A 26,740-nucleotide genomic window follows, 5' to 3' on the forward strand; every position below is an offset into this window, starting at 1 on the left:
CAAAGTGGAGCCCTAAGGTTAAAACTGACCAACACATATATTTTCCTTGGCCCCCCAAAACTCTATAATATATCTTCTGGAATTTGAATTTCCTGTAGTTTACTAACCGCTGCCACTCTCTATTTTCTGATTCTGTTGGTCAGTGCTGTCTAAAAGAAACTTAATGTGAACCACATACATAATTAAAAATTTCCTAGTAGCCACACTAAAAAAGTAAAATTAAACTCCTAAATAGTAGACTCCTGAAATACAGCTTGGGAATTATTCATTAGACTGTGTATTTCTTTCAAACATTCAGGACTGGTATAGTTAAAGGGTGCCCAACAGGATGTTATCTAGTAAAATACTCCTTGCGCTCATTCATAAATGTCTAGAATTTCTTTAACTGGGATTGGGTTGGCAATACCCACCTCCATGCCTCCAAGATCTACTTGAGGAAGGAGATACACTGACTCAGATGAAAGCCAGACTAGCAGTAGAAGGGCATGGTGATGGTAACCAAAAAATCTGAAGCAGTATGTGATTTACCTCTTCTGACCTATGGGGTCTTTTGCTTTTCTCTTAACCTGTGACTCATTTTCTTCATCTGGAAAATTATAATAATAATAATGAAGTTAATGATAATGATGAAGTAAAAAAATATCTGTCCTGTCAGGCTCACAACGTTGTTGGGAACATCATGAGGTGATACATGTGGAGATATCATAAGATCCTGTAGATTTGAGACTTTTGTTAGTGTTCTTAACTTCATACTATGGTACAAATGACTAACTTCCCCTGTACCAGCAAATCTGGATAAGGAGAATTGGGAAATTGCACTCAGTGCTGGAAGTGGAAGAAGAGGCTAATGTACCAGAAAGGGGTAGAGAGGCTCAGAGAGGGAGGCTGATGCACTGACAAGCTACTTGGATTGGACACCTCTGCTGGCTCTAATTGTTCTCTTCAATACCTATATGATTTTTAAGTATAAATTACAATGATACTACACCACTGATTATAATGAAAAGTTTAGACCATTCTGTCTGCTGTTATATTACCACTCCATTCATTTCTATGTGGGACTACTTGTGTTTTCTAACGAAACAGCCTGTGACGAGCGGCACAAATGCTGGGCCAATAAAAGGTAACAACGCTTTGCCGATTGAAAACTACGATGAGATACTGGTGACTGCTGCTTCCTGTGAAAACTTCATTAGCAATAAATGGGTTACCAGATGTCACATGTCAGATTTGAAATTAAAATATATTCCCAGTATTTGTGTGCAGTTTGAGCGGCGGGAAAAAGACGAACTCTTTCCAAGAGAGCTGCATAAGATCCTGTACCACTTTTGCCTTTGATTGTTTGTTTCTCCTCTAAATGTAAAACGAAAGCATCCCTTGGTTTGTAAAGTGGAAATACAGCATTTCTGCATAGAGGGGCTATGTACTGAAGTGGCACATTACCCGTGCAGCAACAACTCTTTAAGGACAAGGAGAGTATTTTTGAATATTCTCTGCCACACCAAAACCACCATCTCCTCTTGTTTTGCCATAGCAATTTCTCCTTTTCCTGGCTTCCCTTTCATCAAGCCATTTCTGCTTTTATTACTGACAACAAAACTGTTTAAGTCAGCAGCTGTCAACGTTGACTCCACTCTTCCTGAACCTGCTGTAACAACAATGCTTCCCCCCTTCGTGGTAGTAAAACTCTCTTCTTGTTCTTTGAGCTAGCTAAGTCACTCTGTTCTGGTCCTCAAAGTTGCAAGCCTCCAATCCGAAATCAACTGTGGTTAGGGAGGGAACCCCACAATTGGAAATAGGACAACACAATTGCGCTTGAACCAGCAGAAATTTCAAATGCTAAGCCGGTGTGACAGAAGTATCTAACACCCTCTAGTTTTTATAAACAAGTATTTTTGGCTAAAGAGGGCCCATGTTCCTTTGCAATTTCAAAATCTCCAGCTACTCAGTTCCAGCTGAAGACCATGGATGTTTGAAACTATTTATTGTTTTTTTCCCCAATTTATTTTTGTTCTGTCTTCTGTAAGATAGATGAAGCTTATAAATCAAATTAAGAGGGTAAAAGTGAATTATCACTCTTAAGCATCTTCTTGGAGAAATATTTACAGTACTCCTCCCTTATTTGTTGGGATACATTCCAAGACCCCCAGTAGATTCCTGAAACCACAGATAGTATCAAACCCTATATATAGTGTGTTTTTTCCTCTACAAAATTACTTATGTTTCCTCTACAAAATTACCAATTACCTATGATAAAGTTTATAAATTAGGCATAGTGAGAGATTTACAACAATAACTAAAAATAAAATAGAACAATGATAACAATATACTGTAATAAAAGTTATGTGAATGTGGTCTCTCTCTAAAATATCTTGTACTCTATTGACTTTTCTTCTAATGATGGGAGATGATCAAGTACCCATGTGGTAAGATGAAATGACGTGAATGACATAGGCATTGTGACCTAGCATCAGGCCACTCTTGACCTTCTGATGCTATGTCAGGAGGAAGATCACTTGCTTCTGAACCACGGCTGACTGCAGGTAACTGAACTGCAGAAAGCGAATCCACATGTAAAGGGGGAACTACTGTACCTAGAATTTCTTTACACACAGAAATTCCCCAAAGTACTTACAAGTTTGTTTCTGGAACATTAATTACTCATCAGATTCTGGGGATGCAAGAGCTACTGCCCTTTGACCTTCGCATAAAGGAAGACAGAGCACCCATTAAGTGATTAGCTATGTCGGTGGGGAAAATGTCAGTTTCAACTTTTCAGTTACATAACTTCAGCACAAAGTGACACACAAGAGTTCAAATAAGCTTATTTAATGTACAGTTGTTTTATGCTCCTCTAGGATTTTACTGGTATCTGTTTCACAAAGAGGACTTATAAAAGTGGCTTTATTAGTAATATTTATGAGTTGTGATTAATTGAATGTTTATTATGTGCCAAGCATTGTGATAATTGCTTTCATATCTGCAAGAACCCTGTTATGGACTGGATTGTGTCCTTTCAAAAGCCATAGTACCCAATGCGACTGTAATAGATATAGATGTAGTTATGGGTAAATGAGGTCATGAGGTTGGGGCCCTAATCCAATGTGACAGGTGTCTTCATAAGAGGAAGAACACATCAGGAATGTGCTTGTACAGAGCAGAAGCTATATGAGGTTAATGAGAAGGTGACTATCTGCAAGGGAGGGAGAGAGGTCTCACCAGAAACCAACCCTGCCAGCACCTTGATCTCGAACTTTTAGCTTCCAGAACCATGAGAAAGTAAATTTCTGTAGTTGAAGCCACCCAATCTGTGGTATTTTATTAAGGTAAACATAACAAACTACCACAAGGCCTATGAGGATAAGCACAATTATTCCCATTCTTCAGATGAGGAAACTGAGGCTTAGAGAACAGGTCCTTTTTTTTTTTTTTTATCAAAAATAGAATCTGTATTTTTGAGATTTTAAAGTTTCAAGGTTCAGTTATTTTTTTGAGGGGTAAGGTCATCATTTCATATTCTAGTTCAATGCTTCTCAATGGGGGATAATTTTTCCCTCCAGGGACATTTGGCAATGTCTGGAGACACTTTTGGTTCTTACAACAGGGGGGAGTTGGGAGAGGACAGCGTTACTTGCATTTAGTAACTGCTTAGATGAGATACTGCTACTCATCTTACAAGGCACAACACATGACCCCACAACAAAAAATTATCTGGTCTAAGATGTTAATTGTGCTGCTTGAGAAACCTTATTCTAGTCCCTACTTTTTTTTTTTTTTTTTTTTTAATTCTTGATAATCTGTAGTTCTTGTCTTTTATGGCATAAGTTAACTGTATACTATATTGGTAGTGCTTTTTTCGTGTATTATATTCATATCATCCCAGGGAAACTACAGATCAAAAGATAAAATCTTGTTGAGTAACCTTCAGATATCCAAGACCATGTTGAGTACTTAGTAGGAGCTCTGAAACTGTGAGTTGACTAAATATTTGTTGTGTCAGATCATTCTAGAAATTACCCTCTCTAAGCATTTTCTAGAACTCTAGGATTCTGCACCAGAAAAGAGAATTTGAGCTTGGATTTGTTATAAGGTCTTTAACGGGTTTGATGGCTATTGTAGCGGCCCCAAAGTTGCTTCTAGAAATAGGAAGCTACCATGTCCGGAAGTCAAACCCTGCCCTCTGGTGGCATCACTGCCATAGACACTGCTGGGAATCTGGCAGGGCCAGAGTCAATCTGCAGTGTTAGGTTCTAAACTGACTGCAATATTTAAATGGAAATTTAACTTTATATTCACATGAGGGCTTTTCTCCCGCCTGCAGAATAACATATTAAGTGTAGTCTGTCATCGAGGCTCTCATTAGAATAAAACCAAGTACACTCATTTTTGTGAGAGGATGAACATACCATTAGTTACAAGCCATAGTGTGCAAGTTTGGCAACCCGAGAGTTTCAGTTACTTAGTTTGTCTCTCTTACTTGCCTCCTCTACCAACTGCTTTTCTGATCCATAAAGGCACTAAGTAATTGTTTTTGTAGCCAAAGAAGAACATTTCTGGAAAAAGGATTTCTAAAGGAGTAATATTGATAGAGTCCCATGACCAGAATTTTAAGTATTGGTTCATGTGGTATTGTCTCTACAAACTCCTTATAGGCTAGTTCTAGAAGACAAGTACCATTGTGTTTGAAATACCAGCTAAATCTGAGGAAATTATATTGCCCCCTTTTCCCATGAAGAACTCTATTCTCTCACTAGGAAAACACCACTGTAATTCTTATCACAGAGTGCAGCCTTTTCTGTATACTGATGCCAAACGGGTAACATTTTAGTGAGGCATTTGAAGTTGTGATATGCAACTCCATGGGAGACAAACAAGGTCATTTAGAAGGTCTTTTCATTGAGAACATCAGAGCTTTAGAAAGATGTAGGCAGCCTTTCCTGGATAATTGGGGTAAAGTAAATAAAAAAAACCCCAACAAAGTACAAAAATAAACAATCAGATGGAAACATTCAGAATTAAGAGTGAAATGATAGCAAATGCTCATGTCAGATCTTAATAATACATATAACCAAAAGCCATAAGTGAAAAAGCAACATAATTTAAGAAGTTGAAGAGTAGAAATCAGACGATTGCAGGATTTAACAAGGGTAAAAAAAGACTTAGTACAAACACTAGTCTAGAACTGGGGGTAGGGGATTTGGAGGCTTTTTCTTTGTCTCTCTAGAAATTGAGACCTCAGGCAAATTATTAAACCTTCATTCAACGTTGATCTGACAAATGGGAATGAGACCATAAAGCCTCTACCTTGCCCTCGGAAGAATGTTGTTAAGATGATATGTTTAACATAATTTCCTCAAAACACAGTATATCATACCCATTCATTATGAATAGACTAGATACAGTAAAAACAAGTTTAACACATGACTGAAGTGGAAAGCTAATGGTTGTATCAAGAGGCATATATTCAACATTTAGAATTTTAAAAGGAAGCATTAACTTTAGCAGAGTCTGTTGGCTATCAAGCACCGTAGAAAATAACCCAGAAGCTTTGCAGTCACAAAGGTCAGTTAAGATCCTGGCTTCACCTCTGACTAATCATGTAAATGGTTAAAATACTTACCCTCTTTGAGCCTTAGTCTTCTCATCTTTAAAATGGGATTAAAACTTAGTATATACTGTTATTGTGAGGATTAAATAAAACATGGCGGGGTGGGGTGGGGTGGAAGATTCCCATATAGTAAACAGTAAATGTTATCTGTTGTTACCATTATTTATGTTCTCAATATATATTCATATGTCCCCACACTAAGTAAATTACCCCATAAAATTCTACTTTACATATGTGTAATTTGTCACAGAACCTATGGTTATTACACATAGCCAAGAAGCAGATTGGAATGATGTGAGGAGCCCTGTCTATACAATACAATATGGTGATACAATCTGTTATTAATACCATAAAGCAATATAAAGGACCCAGGAAGGACCCAGTTTTAAAAAGAAGTGAAAGTATGAACATCTGAAGGGCAGATGATTTTAACATTACTTTAAGTTGGAGGAGGAAAAAATATCACACTATAGACCTTTGGTTGGTGAATCAAACCTCAACTAATTAAATGGGAAAATTTTTCCTCAAAATGAAGAATTCAGAGAAAAAAATTTCTTTGCCAGCAACTCCCCTAGTATTCATATAAGTCTCTTCCTTGAATTATCTGACTTAACATGTGGTAATTGTTGTTCTTTAATATGATTTCATGAGATTCACTTTCTAATAATTATACAACACTATTGTTTCTGGTAATAACATTTTTGGTATTACTTTATTACTATATAAAATAATGGAAAAACAAATTAGGCTAAATATTTTGTACTCAGAATAGAGCAGGCAGATTTGTGAAGTTCATTAGAACTTTGTGAGAATAGCGTAATGTGCTAATAATTTTGGTTATATTGATATGAAGACATCTAATTCAAAGGAAGTGTTTAGAAATCAGTCTGTTTCAGTAGGCATAGTTGTACACAGGTCAGTGATCAGTTTAAAGCCATTTGTCTAGATAAACTACACGATTTATGTTATACCAACAAATTAAAATGTTCTCTTTACATAAAAAGTCATTCTGCTGTGGTCTTTCAGCAGCTTTATCTCAATGTGGATCAGAAAGTCACAGAAATTTCTGCTATAGAAGGAAATTGATAAGTCATATTTATTCCTTTTCTTCTTCAGAAAAATACAGAAAATACAGAAAAATATATATGTATGCCCTTTGTCCCTGTAAAAATGCACAATTACTATACTCTAAATGGTGTTTTTGTTGTCAGGTTCTTCAAGCCAAGTCTATTTTCACCTATAATGTAGTTGAACTGTTATTATCTACAGTCTTGCTTTTATTGAAACAACTTAAGTCAGAGATTCATAACATTTTATTGCTGGAATAGTCTCTAGAAATTACATGCTCCAAGGTTCACATATGCAAATACTTACAGGGGCTGGGAATAACAGAGTTGAGTGAAGCAGTCATGTTGGTGAATGGAGGATCCTTCCTATTTCTCAGAGGAGGTGGGGGTTGGGGAGCCTCACTTCTCAGGTGTAGCCACTTATGCTAATTATGATATGGGGAGACGCAAGCCGATTTTTTAAAAAGATGAAGCTGGAAATTCCAAATTTTATTTGAAATCTCCTATTTTGAAATGTTTTCAGTTAATGCAAATAATGATAATTAGTAGTAGTAGTAGTAATAATAATAATAATAGCAGCACTGTAGAACTAAATAGAACTCTTTTGCAGATCAAGTTGGGTCCAAGGGCTGTCAATTTATAACCTAGGATCCAGGCCAACTACTTAATTTTATAACTGAGTAAACAGACTTCAACCACCAGCAAGATTCTGCAGACCCCCATATTTCAGTGTTTTTATATTACACTAAATATTTGAAGCATACCTCTTTTAGAAATCCCCCCTTCCATTTCCACATTCAACAACAATCTGTGATGGAGGAATTAGAGATAGTGGGAAGACAGAGATGCGATGGGCTGAGGTTATTGTTCATCCTTGCTCTCTTGCAGCCAGGCTGCCCCACCTGGGTGTGCAGAAGGGTAGTCCAGCTCAGAGTATGAGAGCTGTCTCGGAATGTCTAGATGTCACTACCTGCTACACTGTTCCAGACAGAAACTTATTTTTCCCTTTTAATTGTTCCATATTATTTAAGGTACTATTAGCCTTTTAGAGCTGTTGGTGCATTTCGCCAAAGTGATGTCTCCAGATGGGTGAATACAACATTGAATCTGTGCTATTTGGGTATTCTTGCATATTACTTTAACATTTATTCAAAAAAATATCATCTAGTACCAAAAGGATGATCATAATGAAAGGGACTGATGTTATTTCATAGAGCCATATTGACCTAATGACCCTGGTTACATAACTAGTAATGAGGTTAAATTTTAAAATATTTTTAATAAGTGCTGAAAGATATTTATCTTCATTGTCAAGTAAAGTGTTTCTAAAGTGAACTGTGATGCTCCAAGCATGGAATTATCTGCACACTGGGTGTGTGTGTGGTTTTAATGTTTATTTATTTTTTGAGAGAGAGAGCATGAGCAGAGGAGGGGGAGAGAGAGAGGGAGGCAGAATCCGAAGCAGGCTCTGCTGCTAGGTGTCAGCACAGAGCCCTAGCAGGGCTTGAACTCACGAACTGTGAGATCATGACCTGAGCTGAAATCAGACGCTTAACCGACCGAGCCACCCAGGCGCCCCTACACATTTATGTTTTTGATACTAATATATTTTCTAAATTAATTCAATACAGGTTTAAAAATACATACAAAAGGTACATAAAAAGAATATATCTGGCATTGACTGAGGGAGTTATACAGGATTAATAATGAACACGGAGTATTTCTGGTGAATGGTAACACTTGGCTAGCAGATACATTTCTTTGGCTTCTAGCCCTAATATAACTTCCTGGACAAGCTGATTTTTCACTTTTGTTGGAAAAGTAGTTTAGTTCTCGTGAGCATGTTTTGCATTCTGTAATAAAAGGACAGCATGTGCATTTTGGGTAGTTGCTTGGTTAGCTGGAAGAACACAGTTTGTGATTTTATACATAAGACCTTAGATGGGTAGAGTGAGAAGTTGGAAAAATACTAACCTGTGTTTTAGTTTTATTTTGTGTGAAAAGATCAAACTTCATGCTTTTTCAAACTGTATAGTTTTCAAGGTAAGACAGAAAACAAATACAGAAAATGTTGGTCTGATAATGTAAACTTCCTTATAACTCAGGAGATGTCATGCTAAGGACTGTTAGCAGTTATTTTTTTGATAAATCTCTTTGCTAGAATGAAGGAGTAGCAGTCCCTGGAAGGTAGTGGAATTTGCTCCACAGGCAGAGACAGGCAGGGAGATAGGGGGATCAAAGTGAGGCGGGAAAGGGCCACATGGCCCATGAAGGCTCTATGCCTTCAGGAATGCTGCTGTCTTTAGCTGGTAATCACTTCTTAAAGGAAACATTCACCTAAGAATTTTAGTAAATAAGCAAGCATTCAGTATTAGGCTGCTGGGATCAAACTCAGGGTCCAGGAAAGAGTATTGTGGGTACAGTGGAAGGAACATCTTAGTATCTTGAGTCTTGATGTGTGTTTTCGTCTGAGATACTGTAGTTTTCATCTCCAGAAATGCAGTTGCTGTCTTTTTTATATCTTCCATGTCTCTACCTTTGGTGTTCAAACTTTCCTCTAGCTTCCTGAACATATGAAGTACAGTTATAATAACCACTTAATATCCTTGTGCACTAATTCTATCATCTGTATCATTACTGAGTCTGTTTCCATGGATTGATTTTCTCTTTATGGATTGTACTTTCCTGCTTCTTTGCTTGCCTGGTAATTTTTGAATGGGTTGCTAAACACTGTGAATTTTGCCTTGTTGGTTATTGGATGTTTTGTATCTTATTAAAATTTTCCATCTTTGTTCTGGGAAGTAGTTAAATTACTCGCAAACAGTTTGATCCCCTCAGATCTGGCTTTTATGCTTTGTCAGGTGGGACCAGAGCAGCATCTAGTCTAGGGCCATTTTTTTTTTCTTATTCTGGAGGCAAAAAACCCTTCTGAGTATACTACCCGATGCCCCATGAATTATACATATGCGCTGAAATGCAAGGGGGATACTTTGCAGATCATCGGGCTATTCCTTTGCAAAGCTCTCTACTCTCTGGTGCTCTGCCCTGTGAACTCTAGCTCCTTACCTCTCTGGACTCCCAGTTCCATCTCCTCAACTCAGGGAGACCTGGGAGCTCCTTCTTAATTCTTCTTTGTGCCATGGCTGGAAACTACCCCCAGGTAGTGAGCTTGGACAATCATAGGTTTTATTTCATTTGTTTCTCATCCCTCAGAGATTACTACCCTTTGTTGCCTGATGTATGGTTTCCTGTCTTGGAAACCATTGTTTCTCATATATTGTTTTATATATATATATATATATATATATATATATATATATATACACACACACACACATATATATATGTATATATATATATACACACATGTATACATATATACACACATATATACATATATATACACACACATATATATAATATGCAATGTATATACATATATAATATATGTATACATATATTACATATAATATATATACACATATATTACATATATATGTATGCATATATTACATGTAACATATATACACACACACATATACACACACATACCATTGTTTCATATATATGTGTGTCTGTTAGACTCTATCATCCATCTATCTATCTATCTATCTATCTATCTATCTAGTTGTAGTTTTAGGTAAGAAGATAAGTCTCTGTTACTCTATCTTGATTGGAAGCAGAAGTTTCTGGGTTTGAGTTTTGACCCTACATCTTGTATGCTATTTGATTTTGGAAGAATGCTCAACCTCTTCCTCTTCTTTGTCTATTTATGACATGACGATAATAATATAATGATTAACCAATGGAATTCTATACGGGAGAATATGTCATAGTCTATGAGATTAGGCAAAGGAGTATCTATCCATACACTGAAAGTGAACTTAAAAAACAAAACAAAGCAAAAAAAACACCTCAGTGGGATGAAATTTCTCTCTAGCACAAATCACCTGAACCTTTTTCTCTTGCCCGAACACTTGCCTTATTTTTTGCCCTCACTCCAACTTAATGACCCTACCCTTTATCTTGCAGACCTGCTGGTAAGGGGTCTAAAGGCCAAAAGGCAACATGTCTCCTCTGAGAACCCATGGGTCAAAAAACAGGTTTATCTGAAACATTTTGCCAAAACTACACCACCATATAATTATAGTACCATTAAGAGAGTCTGTGTAATTTGTGGTTAAAAAATTGATTTTTTTAATTTCACATTAAAGTAATCACCAAATTCCTGTGAAGTAAAATGCATAACTATAAATTGAGAACATCTGCCCACAATTATAAATATGTAGAACTCATTCAGCTTATGATCAGTACGTTGACATTTGAAAAGAAAGTTATTTTTTTTAAAGAAAAGATATCTTTTTCTGACATTTTAAAATTCCAACTCAGTAAAGTAATGTGAGGAAGTAATAAAATTGTATGGTTTTCTTTATTGCATGTTTATTTAGGCCAAACCAGTATGAGGCAGCTAGATTAATTACTTTTTTTTACCGTTAAGTACTGTACATAGTTAATTATTTCATCTAAGTCATGTCTGAGCCAAACCTGTGAATTACTGTTCATGCAGGGCAATGATGATAATTTATGTACTCCCTCCATGCTATGGCTTGTTAGTATATTATTTTTGATTTGAAACTAGATGTTAAAAGTTTGCAAGAGGCTTTTAAAGACTACTCTGTGACATAAGTTCTAAAATTATGGATTTCAAAATTAAAGTTGACAACATGCTATAATAGGAAGTTATTTAGATGATGGAATTATAATACATTCTGTCTGAAAAATATATTTTCCTGTTTTCTGCTCTGATCTGTTGACTCTTATGGTTTCAGCTTGTGCTTTTTTTTCTGCCTGATTTTATTATCTAGATATTACGTTGGGCCCTTAGTAGTTTTTCAACATGCACAAAACCTGATCTCACCCACTGTCCCAATATAGCTAATCAGATATTTAACTGTGGCTACATGTGCCCAGTGACTACCAGTGCTTAGAAAGGTGCCCATAACCATCACGAACCAACTGAGCTAAACAGATGACACGGAATCCATTTTTAAAATGTATGATCATCTTTATGAAACTTGAGTAACAGGTTCCCAGTGATAATTGTACATAGTCAAGTGAAAGAGAACTTTAAAAAGTTTTATAAATTCAAAAATTAATTTTTAACAGATGCCATTAAAGTAAAAAAAAATATAAAGCATCAGTAAAAATAAAAACTATAATTGAAAAAAATAAAGAGAGATGTTATAAAGTCTCCTTGCTACTCCCAGAATAGTTCTGGATGAGCCACATTAGCACCACTGGGAGTTCACTAGGAAAGCAATCTCAGGTTCCATCCACCCCTACTGAGCCAGAATCTGCATTTCAACAAGATTCTGCAGGTGATTTGTGCATTTATTCAAGTTTGAGAAACCTGGTCTAGAGGGACATTTAATAATCCTTTAAGTTTGTGCATGGGTCCAGTACTTTGCCCTTCACGTAGACTGGAGAGCACCCTAATCAGTGAGCCCATTCCAGTGGAGTGTGGCTGCCCTTGAAGAGACCTGGGAACATCAAGGTAAGTTTCAGCTGTGTGAGGGTTTCTTGCATTTTCATGGGAACTTTAGAGGAAGAAGAGTCCCAGTGAGCAAAACTGTGTACCAAGGAAAAGAAATCTTTTTCACATGACACAAATATCTGTCAGGGCCATTCATATAAGAAATGAATTGTATGTTAATCTTTTAGAGGAAAATCAATACCAATCCAGACTTCTTGCTGGGACTTTGGTGGGAAGGTCCTTGCTTATTTTAGGAGAACCAAGGAGCACCAATAAGGATGGAAGGTGCCTCACGTTTCCCTGGAGCTATGCTTACCTTTTTATTGTTTGTGTGAAATATATGAATTTCGTGAGTAATTTTACCTACCAGCTGTTGTTTTCTCCTCAAAATGCCTGCACTTGCCTTGCAATTTCCTTTCCTTGCAGAGGCTTTCAAACTATTCAACCACTAGAGGTCTGTATTACCTATTTAAAAAATCATACCCAACTGGCTGAACAGTTCAGTTCTCAATTTCAGTATATGTTTCTATTTTTTAAACTTTAAAATCTTTTTAAGACATAACACCTGGGAATTAAAAAATCACAACATTTTAGGAAATGAAGGGGAAAACCTAATAGGAACCCTTCCATTTGGAAGGGTATTGAGTCTCCCTCGCTATTTCTAATAGACAGCTGAGCATACCTTCATACTCTGAAACTCAGAACTCCATGGCCAGTCACAAATCAGAGGAACACCATTTATTTTCTGCAAAGTAGTTTCCCTGATTTATTTGAAGATGTCTGTGTTTTGTAACTTTAAATTTTAAAGCATTTATTTTTCTCTTTCAACAAAAGTTATTCTCAGATTTAAGACACTGATTTTGCATCTTTTATGAAGGTTTTGAAAATAAGATTTTCTTTTATTGGTCACCCGAGATTAGATGAAGAATTAATGTTCTTTCAGACTTACTTGATAAAGTTCTGCTGCAATCTTCTAAACTAACACATCAGCCTGGGTTTGCATGGTTCAAGCTGTAATAGAGGTGATGACTGTTAGTGGTACCTAGTGCAGATTGGGTCCCCCAGGTTTTCACTGTGTTCCATGTTTACCCAGGGATTTTCACTAGAATAGCCCATTTGGGTCTGCCCTCTGCCAGTAGCAGTACAGGCTCTGAACCTTCCAGAAATCTAAAAATGAGGCGTCCTGTTTACAAGACACCTGATTAATAATAGTAAAACCTTTCCATAGCCTCATAGAACAGGCCTCCTGAAACAGAGCGCATTCATATATTCACATATTTAAATGGAGTGGTTGAAAATATTACAGACATAAAAGCTGTAATTTACAGTGTATTGCACCAGGGGTTTGGGATTCTGATGCTAGATTTTCATAGCTTCTAATTATGTCTACATTTGGAGTAAGTGGCTACATTTGTTGCCAGGCAAGGTGTAATGCTAAGAGGCTCCCTTCTTTTAAAAGGCATTATTGCATAATGTTCCTGGCCTGCACTGCTTCCAGAAGCATAAGCAGGTCTAGTGTGGCTTCTCTCTCAGTCTGTCACTTTATTAAAACACAACAATTTGCAAGTGTTATTTAGCAGATCAGCTGGGTTCATTTCAAAGGCTAATATTTAACAGAGAGGGAAATAACCCATCCCAATCCTTTTAAAAAGTATTTTCTGTGTATTCTTAGGCAAATTGCCTAGTGTCTTACATAGATCTCAAAGCTAGGATTCAAGGATAATTTTAGTAATGTCTTACCCTGCTTGCCAACATAATTCAAATGATCGATTCTATAGCAGAAGGAATCTAATTCACAGAGCACTCATTTGTACTACAGACCACATTATTTAAAGTAGTTAAATTTTTCTTCATTTCCTGTTGCATTTCTGTGTACGGCTGGTGGCATGTGAATTCACAATTAATTTCCTCACTGAAATGTGACAGAAAAATATCTGCTTTACCTTGTCTTCAGCATTCCTGTCAGAGCTTTGGACTCTCCTATTCAATATGATGCTAGCTTAAACAGGCACCTGGTATCACTATAAACAAATATTGACACGGTGTTCACTTATATACATATATGTAAAAAAAGTGCTGATGGTGTAGCAGTTAATTAAAAGCAACAGCAGGAAGAACTCAGCCTCTGGAGAATTTGATGAGTTACATCTGGGAAAAAAATGGTCAGAACCAGGGTGTTGGAGTCAGTCCCAAATTCCAGTTCTGTTCCTGACATTGGTTAGCAAAGCGGGCCCCTTAGGCTCAGTGTCTATGAAGAAATGAAGCCAATAAGACCACCTGGCCTATGGGGTTTGTTTGTTGGCGGATTAAGTAACAAAATGCGGATGAAGTGCGTGACCCAGTGCCTGATCCAGTAAGTGTCCAGTTAATAGATGTTAACTATTATTTTCTCTGCTTCTTTGGGTCCACATTTATAAAATAGCAATATAATACTATGGCAACAATCATAGTTATCTCTTAAGTGTTGCTGTGAGAAGTAAGATTATGTACATGAAATAGTACCTGGCATGGTTGCTTCCCCAAACTGGTCTCCCAAAGTTTTCACCCATAAAACTAAATTGCAAGTTGGGAGAATTTCAAGGATGATTCATTCCTGAATTGGAGACTTTTTTTTTTTTTTTTTTTTTTTTTTTACTTTTTTGAGTGAGAAGATTCTTTAAGTTTTACTTACTTTTTCTGATCTGGATGATGACTTAAATTTGTGAGCCTACCAGATTTAGAAGATAAAAACTGCATTGAAACAATAGTTAACTAGAGACAGGAATTATTTTCAGGGAAGTTAAAAAACTGAAATTAAGAATCTGTTCAACCTCAGGGAATGGAAAGCAAAAACATGATGGTGCTTAAAATACTATTTTCAAACCTTTCATTATTCTGGCCCTAGCAATTGAGGAAACTTTGTTTTCCCCTAAATGCTGTATAGTAAGTATCTCCTTTCAGGAGAGAAATCTGTGGGAGAGGGATTTGATGGAAGCTGTGACTAACTAGCTTTTTATTAGGGACCGAATACTGATTAAATTACAGGCATTATTTTAACTCAACTTGTCTTCCCAATACTATTGGGATTTAGAATTAGAATTGCTGTATTTTGCAATGAGTGCTGAAGAGAACAAAGACCAGCTACTGACATACAACTGAAAAGGTTTTTCTCAGCAAAGGACTAGACTTGGCAGTTTGGCCTTTATGCAGCGATTTCCAAGGACACACTGGAGTTACAAAAGAGGTACATGCTTTCTGAAATCAGAGGCACTCACCTGGGCAGAAGTCCACATCAGTTCAAACTGACTTTCATGTTTTTGTGTGAGAAAAGGAAAACCTCTCATTTAAAGTTGTGTATTGGATATTCTTAAAATGTTCTAGTTCCTTGCCAGGCTGATTTTATGGGATGTCATTGACACGAGGGGTACTGGGAAATAAATTCCTGTACTGTTATAAATAAATAACTATTTGTACTATTAACTAGCCTTAGGACCTGAAATTATACCCGAAGTTCTTTTTGGATCATATTTCAGTTTAGAGAGCCAGCCACACATCAGCAGTTAAGGGCTGAACCCCCATATCTTTCTGTCAACTCAGCACCACCCCATTTCCAGGAATCTCCTGAAATTACCGCCACTTTGGAAATCAAATCATCATTTCCACTTCTGAGTACATTAAAACTCTCCACATGTGCAGGAGAATACACTGTATTCACTGTAGCGTTGTTAACCAGCCATTGAGTACTGCTTTTCTAGAATAAAGGAAGTTGCATTTTTTTTTTTTTCTCATTCTGGTCATGATCACTTTAATTTATTACTCTTGGGGAAGTCTCTAATGGAGACCTATAGAGCAGCTGGCCCATTTGAGAGAAGCGTGACATCAGAGATGCTTGTCTCTTCCTTGGCTTCATCTGCTAGAAATAGTAACTAAGTCCTTTGCCTATGCTGGTAGGAGAGGAGCTGTAGAAAATCAAATTAGCAGGAAAGAAACTATTAGTCTTCATTTTCTTGTTTCCAACCTGCAAATACAGATTGTTAAATACACTTGTTCCCTAATGCTCATTAGGAAATCTTGAAGAATAGCCGGACAGGAAAAAAGCATGGGGATTATGAGCAAACAATACCACTAAAATATAATGCAAAGTCAGGATCATTGCTTCTCATTCAGACGATCTTACATGTTTAAGGTTGGTTGAATTTGAAATTTTCCATTAGATAATTTCATACCTAGTTATATGTAGACTAATGTCACATTTATAATCCCAAACGTATCTTTTTATTTAGAGTTTTCTTTTTGTTGGACTTGAAGATAAAATAGCTGAAATGGGATAATCAATATATGAAATCATTTTCCATCTGGTAGTATCCCTAGGACTTGTTAAGTTCACTGGTGTTAAGTTCACTGGAATATTTGTTTGTCTAAGAATGCAGAGCTTTTACTAAAAATAATCTAATGGCAATGTTGTGTAGCCCCAACTCTTTATTGCTTGAGGAGTTTTACTTTCAGAGACAATGGATTACAGGTTAGTGATAGGCAAAGCATTTTTGGGAGTATACCAAAGGCCCCAAACATATCATTTGGGTGTCCAGGAGGAAGTGACATTAAATACAGGATTTGAATATTTAGAGTTTTATAGCCATAGAACCATCCACTGGGGATTGAATCATAGACCTGACTTCTTTTAAGATTAAAATCTTCAATTTTGGAAACATTTTACTACATTTCAAAGTACGTTAAGTCTTTAAACCATTTAGGTTTAATCATTTGTTTCTTCTCGTAGCATCCATTCTTAATGTCTCCAGTTTTTACCTATTAGTCCTGCTAGCCTTTGATAACTTGATCTCCCTTTTGTTATCCATTCTTCTTTTGTGGTTTCTAAGAATATTGGCCTATTTGCTGTGCCTTGAATTTGCTGGTGTCGTACTGCCAAGGGCCTTTGCTTTTGCTTTATGCTTTGCTTCTGCGTAGAAGAGTCCTTCCCCAGATGTCCATAGAGTTCCTTCCTTCTTACTAAGGAGGCTTTCTCTAAATACCCTTTTAAAACTGCACTTTCCCCTCTCATTTCTAGTTCTAGTCTCCATTTTATGCAACATATTGCATATTTTACTTGATTGTTTTTCTGTGTACATGCACTAGAATGTAAGTTCTGTGAGGCTAGGGGTTTTTGTCTGCTGTTCACACTGTGTCCTCAGGGCTGAGAACAGGGACTGGCACGTGGGTATCCAACAAAACTACTTATTAAATGAATCCCAGCAGATTATGTTGCAAACTGCAACCCTAAATAGGAATAACTTATATTTAATTAATTCTCATTCAGAAGGATTCTTATGGTCATGACATTTGATATTTTTATTTTATTTAAATTTTTTTAATGTTTGTTTGTTTTTTGTTTTTGTTTTTTTTTTTTAGAGAGAGAGACAGAGACAGAGCCCTAGCAGGGGAGGGGCAGAGAGAGGGAGACACAGAATCCAAGGCAGGCTCCAGGCTCTGAGCTGTCAGCACAGAGCCCAACACAGGGCTCAAACCCACAAACTGTAAGATCATGACCTGAGCCAAAATAGGATGCTTAACCGACTGAGCCCCTGATATTTTTATTTTAGAGTCAGAGGAAAGAAACTTTACGATTAACCAATACCCATTCAATAATATGTAAGATCACAATAGTTGTAAACTGAAATGTCATCAGGATTTGGGCAGTTAAATAAATGTGTGAAGCACCCTATCGGGGAATGATGGGGTCTGTGATAAACAAGAGAGTTTATATACTGTCCTACTTAAAGGCATTTGGATTTGAAAGAGAAATTTAAAACACAGCACTGCCTGAAGGAAACCTATCTACCTGTGATTTCAAAGGCCCACTTCAGCTGTCAGTATGTGGCTGACAGGACCATGAAGACATTTTCTAAGTCACACTGTTTTTGAACTGCGTTTTAACTATATATTCAGGTTTGGGTATGTGCCTGACTCCACATCAGGACAGAAATACTCAACTGATCAAATCTAATTACATTTGCTTCCCAACTAAATTGTGTATCACCTTCCCCTCTTGTGAGAGATATGGCCCCTCTTGGGTCCTCAGCATCTGATTATTGCAAACCTAATTGATTTGCGACATTTCATTAATAAAGTTAACTAAAACTAATTATACATATTGAATAAAAGTTTCCTGTGAAATGAATTATTCTATTTAGCTTAAGGGTTCTTAATTGGCAGAATGAATTGCTGAGGAGGACTGCAGAATTAGTTTCTCTTGGGATCTTTATATCTATCTATCTATCTATATCTAAAAATATATATATATGTATATGTATATTTATATAAACTTAACCAATATGGGTTGATGGATAGTGACACCATAGAAAATAAAAACAGAAAAAAAATTGATAAAATGTGAAAATTAAAGATGTCAGACATATTCCTAAGAAGATAAAAATCATCAAATAGGTTACATAGATCTCTTCCTTTTAAGATGTTAAGTTAGGTCTGTTAAACTTGTCATATATCTTAAAGAAGCTAAAATAAAATTTTTAAAAATATTTATTTATTTTTGAGAGCATGAGAGACAGAGAGTGTGTGAGTGGGGGAGGAGCAGAGAGAGGGAGACCTGAGCTGTCAGTACAGATCCCAATGTGGGGTTCAAACTCGGGAAGAGCGAGATCATGACCTGAACCAAAGTAGGACGCTTAACTGACTGAGCCACCCAGGCGCCCCTAAAATAAAAATTTTTAAGTTATTGACATTTATTGTTTTATTCATAATTATGAATCTTCCTTCACTTATTTGGTACATATTCTGTTTCTTACTCTTTAATTCAGATGGCATGTTCTGTCTAACTCACCCATCTAATTAAGTCTACATTCTAGCAGAAATCCAGGGGTTGCTTACTACTACTTCAGTTATCCCAAAGCAAGCTGATGTGCTGTGGGCAGTACTTCTCACAAATAGGGCCGTTTCCAAAGCTCCTTAATTGTTGGGCTGTATACAGATAAACATGTTGTATGTAAAATGAAGAGTAGCATTCATTGGTTTAGAGATGAATAAAGTACGTCTGGTCCATTAGTGTTATATGTATCACATAAGAAGCTGTTGTCATTACCGACTTGAATTTGCATTGCTTTCACATTGCCAAAACGGGTTGGACTTCTGGCTTTACATCGCTGAGACAATTGTTTTATCCTCCTGCTCTGGACACTGACCATACTAGAGGGACCAGAAGCAGTGAAATGCCTATCTTGTTCTTCCTCTTTGACTTGGGAGCATTGCTGAGGAGCCAAGGTTCAGGTTCTATGTCAAGAGACAGCCTTTACCCACTGCCTGGTTTTATCTACAGCAGCTCTGTTTGTTTTCTGTAGTGACCCATACTGTGTATAGAAGTGTTTTGGCCTTGCCTGGATGAGAGGAGGAGGAAGGCTGCTCCTGATTGGATTTTGGGCTTGAAATATGACATTGTTCCTGTCGTCCCAGGGCCCCCAGCATATGTTTGAATTCTGGAAAGGTGCCAAAGACATAGTCCCAGATAACTGGTTACATTCTACCAGGTCTGTGCTGTATTATTACATTTCTAAGATATCCCACACCTTTCTGAAATTAAAAAAAAAAAAATTCCTATATGTATAAATCTTGTTAAAAGCCTTTTTTAAAAAAATGTTTATTTATTTTGAGAGAGAGAGAGAGAGAGAGAGAGAACGAGCGAGGGAGGGAGGAGCACAGAGGGAGGGAGAGAGAGAATCCCAAACAGGCTCCATGCTCACAGCACAGAGCCTGACATGGGGCTAAGTCTCACAAACCCATGAGATCATGACCTGAGCCAAAGTCAAGAGTTGGACACTGACTGAACCATCCAGGTGCCTCTAAATCTTAAAAGTCTTAAAAGCAATGACTAGTTGAAGGGGAAGGATGACAATTTTTGGTACTAATCAAAAGTTCTCCCTGCCAGCAAAACAGCTTCTACATTTAGATGCTAATTCTCTGAGTTCTTTTAATTATTATTATCTACAAAAAAAAACTTTTTTAATGTTTATTTTTCAAGGAGAGAGAGACAGAGCGTGAGTTGGGGAGGGGCAGAGAGAGAGGGAGACACAGAATCTGAAGCAGGCTCCAGGCTCTGGGCTGTCAGACAAAGCCCAATGTGGGGCTCGAACTCACAGGCTGTGAGATCATGACCTGAGCTGAAGTTGGACGCTTAACCGACTGAGCCACCCAGGCACCCCTGAGCTCTTTTAATTATTAAAAATAGTAACAGTAATCCAAATGTGGGTCTCCTACCTAGTCAGTTAGGTGCTAAGCATATCTAGTTCTATTTTTTTCAAGCCTAGGAACAGTGTTTCTATACATATATTGTGAATAATAGGTTATTTGGAGTAAACCTGTTACTCTATAAAGAAACCTTTTTTTGTTTGTTTATTGAAAGAACCACCCCTCAAATGGCTACGCTTTACTTTGCCTTTTTTCATTGCTAAGACTCTAGGACTCATACTTGATAAGTCCAAACTGGGTGCAAATTTCTATTATATATGCTTTTATTGAAAAATAATATTAAATGTGTAAAGGGAACATAGTGTGGATATTTAAATGCTTTTCTCACAGTTAGTTATATAGCTGTTTCAAATCCTTGATGCTTCGATGACTCAAAGACAAAGTTGTTTTTAATTTTTTGCCTTGTGTAACACACAATCATTAGTCCAGGAACCAAATGTAATTGAACTACTAGGTATAAGTTTCTAGAAAGTAATTGAGACTGACATTTTAATAATGGGATCATATTAGTGGAAAAATGGTGACTAAGAACTTTAAGAATATACTATAATGGGATGGTTACATTAATTAAAAACTGAAAACAAACTACTCTTCTCTGTGGTACATATAATTTGGAAATAAAAATAGGGACTTCTAATATCTTGTACATTTCTATAAAAAAGAGAAGAAAAGAAATAAGTGGTCTAATACTTATTTTTCTTGTCTCTCCAATTTCTTAAAATATGTGAAGTCAGCTGTAGTTAGGTCAGTACAATTGAGACATATCTATTGCTGCAGGAAAAACAAACCTCACAGAATATACAGAATAAAAAAAATATGGGTCATTAAGATGACCCTACATCTTTTCTAGTTTTGTTTTACTTGGAGTTGTCAATGATGCGGGTAAAGAACCCAACAGCTGTATATTATTAGTTCAGTATAATTACATGTACCTCTTCTCACGATTTTTAAGAAAACCAAGAACTTCTAACTTTAGAAGAGTACATAAGATACTTAATCCCATGTATCTTAATACGCAAATAAATACGAAAAAGAGAAAGTTACTGCGAGAACTATATACCAGATACCCTGCAACTGAGAAAATTAGAATTTAAAAAATACTTTAAAATTTCCAAATAAGTTTAAAAGAGCATAACAATTGCTTACCAAGTAGCAGTGGAAGAGTCCACTCTGTTGTTAATACTATCAATAGAATACTATCCAATAGAACTTTCTATGATGATAGAAATGTTGTAAATCTGTGCTGTCCACTAGAGTAGCCACTGGCTACATGTGTCTACTGGAATTCTTGAAATATGCCTAGGACACCTGAGGAACTGAATTTTTAGTTTCATTGTATTATAGTTAATTTACATTTACACTTGAGTAGCCACACATGACACATGAATGCCACACTCGATAGTGCCGGCCTACAGATTTTAAGCCACGGAATATGGTCTTTATTGATTCTTTTAAATGTCCTGGTTTTCCCCATTTGTCCTAAGTAGATTTCAACTTAAATTCTTTTGGTCCTATAAAACAAGCCCTGAAATGCTGTTTACACATTACTGGTTTAAATCAATAAGAGATCAGAGTTCTCTGGTCGTAAGTTGGTAAAAGAGACATTGCAATGTTCAGAAGGTCCTTCTGAACACACCTTTTGCATTTCAGTATAGTGCCCATGGATGGCATGGGGCCTTGGAGATTGTTTTGTAGGAAACCCAAAGCAAAGTTTTGGCGGTTAGTGGCCAAATTGGTATAGCATCAGTTCTTTAGCAAACAAAAAATAACTTAGAATTAAGCATGTTTTGCTTATTCATCTGAAACTAAAAGTTTGAAAAAGTTAATTTTATGGAGGGTTTTTTTCACCCCACTGTTTTGTTATTTGTAAGCAAAAAAATCATATTTACTTTGCTATAAATGTGTGAATGTTAGAAAGCGGGGGCTTCCAAAACACAGGAGAAGGGAGGCTGTTATATAGAAATTTCTATCAGGAACTCCCCTGGATTACTGTCTTGCTTCTTCTGTTACAAGGTTGATGGCATATTATGGACAAAGAGTTTCTTCTGTTCAGTACTCTTAGGATGTAAAATAAAGCTTCCTATCTTAGTGCCTTTCTAATTAGGACATACATTTCAGTGTACTTTTCCCAGAGCTGGATTTTTACTGAAAACATGTACAGCCCAGCTTTCTAAGCTTATCTATACCTCAAAAACAAAAACAGAACAAAACAAAACAAAACGAAAAATCCCCGAAACCTAAAGATTTCCAGTGTCAGAACTCTGTAGAATGTACCCATTTTTGTCGCCAAGATTAAAGCAGTCCTCAATAGTTTCCTAACTCCACCATGGAGTGCCTTCTAGCAACTGTTTCCTCCTTGCCAATGAAACAAAGAAGAATAAAATCAACATTTGTCTACCCACCCACCACTTATCCTATCTATCTTCTGCTTTGATAAAATATAATCCCAATATATTCAGAAGGAGATAAGCTACTCTTTACATTCTCCCTGGAGGGACTAGGGGATGTCCTCCCTGTTAATTTAGGAAGTTGAGGGCTTGTTCCTTGAGCTGAGTTTTTGTCAGGAGAAAAAAGTCTTTTGATCTGGAAAATTCAGGAGTCTTTTTATGAAAAATATCAGGCAGGGCCATGTGACAGGAAATGGATGGACAGAGCAGTCCCTGATTACTCATGCTGCCCTCTCAGGTTCTGACTGTAATGCCCAGCGGCATGATTCATACCTACCAGAGGGCTAGGCTATGTGGGGATTAAAGGGTACCTTGTCTCCAACTCCACATTGCCCTTTTCCCTATATCTTACTGGAGTAAGGGGAACTTTCATGAAAATAAGAGTGAGAGACATCTGGATTTTCTGAAGGTGAGCAGGTCAAGTTTTAAGGTTTATGTTCTTTGGACATATGGTCTTTGGACATGGCTTTTGGAAGTGAGTGCTTCACAGAGCCCCATTGGGTGGCTGAGGAGAGAACACAATCTCCCATTTCTCTTAAAGCCCTACATAGTGTGAAGAGGACCGTTCAGAGCAATCCATCCGTGGCCACAAGGAGATCCTTGCCGAGGGGTTGCAAATCTCTCATATGGTTTATATTAATACATGAATATCTTGGTAATATTCTAACATGGTTTACCTTTAAAATCATATAAATATATGCTCTTAGGCTGCATATAAGGAATGAGATAAGAGTGGAATTTCATTTTTTTTTCTGCATCCTCTGTTTCTGTCACTAGACAATGATATATGTGACTTGTTGTGCTGCCTCCACTATTGACACATTAGAGAAAACAACCGCCCAGTACCATGCTATAAGTGTAAGACATTTACCTGGATGCAGAACTTCTAGGATGGCTTCAGTGTCTTATTCAGATGAAAACTCGGCCATTTTAGACCAATTTATCATGTATTAAATCTGGAAAGACAAAAAGATTAGTGTGATTCACTGAATACGGCCAGATTTTCATTTTTTAATTGACAGAGTAAGTATTAACACTACATCTTAAAAATGCTTTTGAAGGGAATGAAACCATCTGGTCCACATCAAGAATATATTTTTCCTTATGTAGGGTTAGGCCGTACTAAGTGGCAGTCTGTCGTGGGGTTACGTCCTCTTCCTGGTTGTAGTCGACGTCTTCCCTCATACCCTTGTAGATACTCACTGGAGAAGGAGAAAACGTGTTTTTGGGTAAAATAGTGCAATCTTATTCTAAGACACGTGTAAACATAGCTCCTAGTATAAGAAGTATCATAATAGATGAGATTTTTAGTTGTGAATCTACAGGTAAACTTTGATAAATGATCCTTTTTAATATAAACCTATATGAGTGTTATTTTACCATAATTTAAAAAATCTTCTTAAAAAGAGATCTTTTTTCTGTATTTCTGTTTTTATTTTTTCATTGTAGTAATACATACATGTGGTTTAAATGTCAAATTACAAAGGAGTGTAAAATAAAAGTACATGTCTCCTAGCTCTCTGTAATGGTCTCTCTAGATCCACTTCCTAGAGATACTTACTACTAATAGTTTCACGTGTATCCTTTTAAGACTTTTAAAAATGTATACACATGCATACAGATGTGTATATCCACGGTTTTTCATTTTACACCTCCTACTATTCTGTTGTGTGTTTTTTTTTTTTTAACTTAACATGGCTACATCTGTAATATATGCATAAATCTACCTCATTTATTTTGATGACTATACAGTATTCATTGCACTGATTCATGATAATTTATTTAACCAGCCCCCTGTTAATGGATCTTAAGGTTTTCTTTTTTTAGTTTCTCATTTTGGCTGCTTAAAAACATGCGTCAATGGTTCTATTTATATGTGTGCATTTTTTAAGTGGTGTATCAGTAGAAAAGTTTCAAATGTGATTGTTAAAGCAAACTGCATACTCCAAGTTTTTGAAAGATACTTAAAAATGTCCTCTACAAAGGCCATACCAATTTTTGATACCCCAAATCTGGCTTTTATCAAATCTTAAATTTTTTTGTCAGTCTTATAAATGAAAAGTACATATTTGTCCTGATTTGCATTTCTTTAGTTCTAAATGAGGTTGAGCTTTTTCTGTTGTTGTTGTTTCCTTATTGTATGTAGTTATTCTTCTACTAGTTTGCCCATTAATGGCCTTTGCTTATTTATTTTTTTTAAAGTTTATTTATTTTGAGAGATGGGAGAGCGGGGAGGAGCAAAGAGAAAGAGAGACAGAGAAATCCAAGCAGGCTGTGTGTGCAGTCAGCGTTCCTGAGTGGAAATCAAGGCTTAACTGACTGAGCCACCCACACATCTGGGGTTTTGCTTATTTTTTAGTTGGGTTGTTCATTGCTTCTCATGTTAAAGAGCTCACGTTCTATTCAGGAAACTGGCATTTTACATGTAATGTGTGGCAAGTAGCTTTCTCAAGTTCCTGTTTCTCTTTTGACTTTGTTTATGGGTCCTTTTTACCACATGATATTTTAATTTTCTTATGTAGCCAAATTAAGCAATATTTGTCATTATGGACTTGGGGGACACTTTTCAGCAAGAATATTATTAAAGCTGAGAAGTTATTCAAGAAGACTATAGGTGTGGTGTAGGTTACCTTTTAAACCACAATGTATACCAACTTTACTATAATGTTGTTATATGGAAGGATTTTGGCCTTAGAGAATCTCTTTTTATCCCTATATTTCAGTGGTTTTGTTGTTATAGCAAAAGAAATTTCCCATAAGATTATTTCTCTCTTAAAAATACTACCATGATATTAATTTTCTAAACTCTTGTAGGGCACTAGTGTCCCTCAGGAAAAAAAAAAAAAATTAGAGAAAGTATCAGATTTACCAATTATCATTCTCTACACAGTTAATGGCAGTTGTCTAACGATCTGAAATCTAGAGTGGGTTAGACTGAAAGTAATAGTAATTCTGAGACAAACAGAAAGTAAGAAGTATAAAAGTAATAGAGGTTCATTATAGGAACTTTTGAAAGCACATACAAAAAAAAAAAGAAAGAAAAAAGTCACTTTTGATCTTAGCCTTGATCTTAATAACCCTCAAAAGCTTCTAAGATTTGTTTATATTTTTCCTAGTCTTATCTGGTTCATAGTGATGCAGACATTTAAAAAAACATATCGGTTATTTTAAGTACAAATCAGTGCTAATAGAACTGTTTCCATTAGAATACCAATGGCCCAAGTAAGGCCTTAATGGCAACTTGACAGTAATCTAAACACCCACACGCACACACTGGACCACACTCATGATTTATGTTTATATATTGCTCTATAATGATTATCTTTCCTTGCCATTAAATATTATTAAATATGTAAAAATGGCTATATAATGTCACATCATATGGCTTAACCTAACAGAAATGTAAAAGAATAGATTTGTGTTCCTCTCCAAAATGTATTCTGTTAACTCAGTAGACCAAATGCCACAACACATTCAAGAAATCATTACGTAGGAATCACATCAGATTCTTTTCCATTCCTGATAAAGTGGCAGCAATCAACTGTGTGAAGGTTAAGGGCTGGGATCCATCATGGTACAACATGTTTTATGTGAAGTGACATCATTTGAATGGAAAGATTACTAAAGCTGGGTTAATGGAACATTCTTGTTCTAGCAGCATACTACACAGATTTAGAAGCATGTAAAATACATTTGAATTGGATATCGAGAAGAGTTTGGGTCAAAAAGTGAAGGGAATAATGAAAGTATAAATGTATAAAGTTTACTAGAAGAAATGCTGTGAGGTCATTCATTCATTCATTCATTCATTCAATTTGTTTAGGAAAAAACCTGGTGCAGATTCTATACA

At 36.4% G+C, this 26,740-nt stretch overlaps 1 protein-coding gene across 2 annotated transcripts in view; it reads right to left on the minus strand.

Annotated features, from left to right (window-relative positions):
* The window catches only part of AGTR1 (angiotensin II receptor type 1), a 44,893-nt gene that overhangs the window by 11,580 nt on the left and 6,573 nt on the right, over positions 1-26,740 (minus strand). Inside the window, exons 2-3 of one of the 2 annotated variants that reach the window (XM_045503349.1) lie at positions 23,762-23,846; positions 6,983-7,100 (exon numbers count right to left, since the gene is read on the minus strand). The gene's annotated coding sequence lies outside the window, so the exon portion shown is untranslated. The remainder of the gene's footprint in view (positions 1-6,982; positions 7,101-23,761; positions 23,847-26,740) is intronic. The other variant, XM_045503348.1, reaches the window with a different exon arrangement.

Source organism: Leopardus geoffroyi, chromosome C2 (genome assembly GCF_018350155.1).
Source record: "Leopardus geoffroyi isolate Oge1 chromosome C2, O.geoffroyi_Oge1_pat1.0, whole genome shotgun sequence".
Taxonomy (NCBI): Eukaryota; Metazoa; Chordata; class Mammalia; order Carnivora; family Felidae; genus Leopardus; species Leopardus geoffroyi.